Source organism: Lindgomyces ingoldianus, assembly GCF_010093535.1.
Source record: "Lindgomyces ingoldianus strain ATCC 200398 unplaced genomic scaffold BDR25scaffold_53, whole genome shotgun sequence".
Classification (NCBI taxonomy): Eukaryota; Fungi; Ascomycota; class Dothideomycetes; order Pleosporales; family Lindgomycetaceae; genus Lindgomyces; species Lindgomyces ingoldianus.
The window spans coordinates 137,011-141,394 of record NW_022985214.1 but is presented as its reverse complement, the minus strand read 5'-3'; positions in this window follow the sequence as shown (position 1 = coordinate 141,394).

Sequence of the window (4,384 nt, the reverse complement as noted above, 5' to 3'; positions counted from 1 at the left end):
AGTCCTAGAGGGCAACTTAGCCCTAGAACAAGCCTTTTTGCAGGCTCCTACTACTATAGCTACAGCTATGTTAAGAGTAGCAAAAGGGATTAGAGCTTAAATATAAGTTAAAGCCCTTATAAAAATAAGATTAAAATAGTAAAAATCTTTAATAAGTACTAGCAGCGCTACTTATGTAGACTTAAAAAAAAGAAATAAAGTAGTTTTAAAAGATATAACTATGCTTACTACACTTAAAGTATTAACTTTTTTTTTTATAATTTTTACGCTTTCTAGAACTAACTAGAGCATAATTTAAATTAATTTTTATTCTGTTAAGGTTTTTATTTGCAACTATACTAGTTTAGAGGTGTATTAGAGCTTATATAGGGAGGAACCTTATATTATTATTATAAGTAGTAATTAGGTTTACATATGTGTTAAAGTTATTTAGAAGGGGTTCTTCTACTATAGCGCGTTATAGTTTAGTTAAGAGAGAGTTATATAAGGCTGTAATTAGACTTATCTTATTTAAGCCTATATTAAATGTAAGTTAGTAGAACTTAGTAAAGTATAAAGTAAAGCTTTTTTTTTTTTATTATAAAGTGTTTAGGTAACTTAGGGCTATTAACTTTTTATTTAAGTTTTTATAAGTTACTTATAAAAACACTATAAATTAATCTAAGTTAATAATATCTTTATCTATTAGTAAGTTAATTAAGGCTGTTATATTATAGTTAAGTTAAAAGTAGGCATATAGTAACTAAAAGTGTTTAAAGGGAAATTAGTCTATATTTCTTTTAAGTTTGTATTAGAGCTTATGTAAAAAGAAAAGTAGGTCTTTCTATTTTCTATTAAACAGTAAAGGATTAGAGAGTTAGTTAGATTTTATTACTAAGTTAGAAAGGTTACAAGTTATAGGCAGTGTTAAGCAGAAAAAAGTTAAGCTATCTCTAGACTTCTAAGTAAGCTTTAAGGCTAGTAAGTTCTTAGTTCCTACTACTATAACAGAAGTTAAGGCAGAAATAAACTACTTAATAATGCAAAGCTATTTTTTAAAGTCCTTTTAAAAACTTTTAAAGCTTATAATGTAGTAGCTTTTCTATAAAGTAAGCGCTTTTTAAAAGGCTTTTTAGCTTACTTTAATAGCTTAAAGTTATATAAGTACTAACCTTATTAAATTAGATTTAGAGGCTATTTTTAGCTAAAGTTTTAACATAACATAATGTTATAATTATGCATAAGTAAGGTTATAGAGCTTTACAAAGGTCTAGTTTAATTACTACGTAAAGTATTATAGTAAGTATAAGATGTTATATAAGAAATAAAAAAGTTTAGAAGGAAATTAGTAATTAAATACTTAGCTTAAAAGTCTAAGCGCTTTAGGTATAAATTAAGCCTATTCTAGGTTTAGTTAGTGTTAAGGCAGTTTATGCTTAAGTTTATGTCTGTGTTGTGTTGTGTTTGTGTCAGACGTGCACTAATAATACTCTAGTACGCGTCTAATACAGTTATGTCTGGGATCCGGGGAGGATACCGTGACAATGTGTAACGTACTTCACGGGCGAGTTGCTCACACACCTAAGTCGCTTACTTTTGCTAAGACCCTACTAAACTACTCTTCCTACACTAATGCATTCCCCACAACACTACTTAGACGCGCTAAAAGAACGTTAGATACAGCTTACGCTTTAAGCTTTTAAATAAGACATAAAACTCTTAAAGAAATGTGCTATAGCTATGTGCAGAGTTTTATAAAAGATAATAAATAACTATAGCGCTAGACAACCTTTAACGTACTTCATAGGCGAGTTGCTCACACACCCGAGTCGCTTACTTTTGCCAAGACCCCACCCCAACAAACTCTATTATAGCCTATAACAACCCGCTCTAGCACTATATAGTACAGTACAGCCTAGAATATTATTTAGATACTACTTCTGCTTCTTGCTTACATGTTTGCGCGTTATGCCTAGTCTAATTGCACTGTCTGCAGCGCCTTTAGGATAGCTCACCTACTTTTGTCAGATATGCGCACCTACTGTCAAGACAGGAGGAACGTTTGACGAAAGCTGCTACATAGTACGAGCAATAAGCTCGAACAGTACCCGTTTTTCTCGCTTGACGCACGGCCTCACCTGGCGCACGGATTTCAGCCAATATCCTCACATAGATTTGAAGCTCTAGAGCTCACTATAATTTGAATTATCGCAAGATTTTGTAGAGTAACAGGCAATAGGGTACGGCGAATAAAACTACGTCATTATCTAGTCGCGATACCTAGTAGGAAGGCTGATCTGTCGCCCTCGGCGATTCGTCAGCTAGGGGGCAGCGATAACCTCTACAACTGATTCCTTATTACCACTATCATCCTAAGGACTAAGAGAATGCTGTTTGCTTCTTTTTTTAGCCTGTTTAGCATATTAGATGTCCTTTTAGAGCTGCGCAGCTGCTAATCTAGCTTGCTTGTTGTCCTCCTTCTCCCGCTGCTTCTAAGCCTGCTCTTAGAGTTAGATTTCCTTTGCAGTAGCCTTTATGCGCTGTCTCTCCTCTATAACCTGCTCCTTCTCTGCTTTCTCTGTAGCTTTGCGCTTAGCATCTTCTTTTTTTTTAAGTCTCTCTGCCTCTGCTGCTTCTGCTTTCTTTGTTTCTTGCTTACAAGCTTGCTAGACCTTGTTTAAGCTCTAAAAGATTGCTCTACTATCTAGATTAAGAGGAAGTTTAAGCTAGAAAGCTTTACCCCTCTGCTAACACTTCTTCTTATTAACTAGTGCTTTTTTAAGGCCGCAAACCTCTAGTTTTAAGAGGATGTTCTGCGTAAACAGTAAGTAGATTGTTTGTAAGAGCTGCTAAGCCTTAGAGTTGTATACGTTGTTAATAACTAATCTTAAAAGCTTAGTAATCTTCCTCTAATCTTTAGCTGTAAGCACTAACCTTAAGCTCTTACTAGAGGAAGGTCTCTTAGCCTTAGGGTTATTAAATTAGTCTAGAATAACGTTAGGCTTAAAGAGATAGAGACTGCAGGTTTTAAACCCTAAGAGAATGTTCTTAGTAGTAAAAGCTCTCTCCTATGCTGCCTAGAACATGCAGAAGAAATCCCTCTTAGTAATAGCAAAGAAAGCTTAAGATTCTTCTATAAACTATGCTATCTTATAAGTATAAGCTTATAAGAGAGGCCTAAACAAGTAGACGTTAAGCGGCTAAAGTGTATAAGTACTATAAGGGGGATAGATAGCTAGGAGGATCTTGTTATTGTTGTAGTACTTAATAAACTTTATGTTTATATAGGATCTATGTCTATTAAGAATAAGAAGTTAGTATCTTTGCTGCGCCTTTAGTTTAGTCTCTTTATTAAAGATTATCTTAAGCTATTAAAGCCTAAGGTTGTTGTTAGTCTATCTACTTAGAGATAAAGCAAAGAAAGCTTTGTGTATCTTAGGATTAAAGTCCTAAAGCTATAAGTCTTAAATGTTACCTGTAACTGCCTGGTAGATGAGGCCTGGAGAGAGAGAGGATCTGTCAGCGCATATACAAGCAATTGTTGTTATCCACTTGCGGTTGCCGTCCTGAACCATCTGCTTGATCCCACCCTCTTTATACTTCTGCTGGGAGAAGATCTGCTTTATCTTTAAAAGCACCCTAATTAAGAAGCCCTTTTTATCTATATTGTACATGTCTTCTGGCTGGATATTGTATTGTTCAATCTTGCGCTTTAGGAGATTAAAATATAGTGCGTATTTAAAGGCAGAATCAGCTCTCTTCCTCTCCTTGTTAATGCCAGTAGTCCACTTTGATACTAGGTCGACTTGGTAACGCTTGAGGAACCGGTCCGGCCACGAGCTCCCTGCCTGTTTGCTGCTTATTTTAGTAGCAAAGTTGCGTAGCATGTTCCTTGTAGGGGGTAGCCCTCGCTCACACAGTCTCTCAATGTATTCTGAGAGCTCCTTCTCCTGACAGTTGTTTAAAAGTCGTTGATTCTCATATTGCTCTGCACGGGAGCCCTGGACCCCGCGCCACCTTCGCGACAGCGTTGATCGTTCAACACCATATTTTTTCGCAACTTGAGTGATATTAACTTTTTATCCAAACTCCAGGGATTCTAACGCTGCAAGCGCTTCCAAAATCGGGTCCATATTGGTGGAGTTAGTATTATGTGACAATTTTAGTGTTCCTGAGCAAAGTGTGCGCCAGGTGAGCCCGTGCGTCAAGCGAGAAAAACGGGTATGTTGCAGCAAATTGCAGCATTTTACAGCATGTTGCAGCAAATTGCAGCATTTTACAGCATGTTGCAGCAAATTGCAGCAAATTGCAGCATGTTACAGCATTTTGCAGCAAATTGCAGCATGTTGCAAGCTGGTCGCGCATAGGGCTAGTGCGCGAGGGACTCGGATCGGCAGAACAAAAA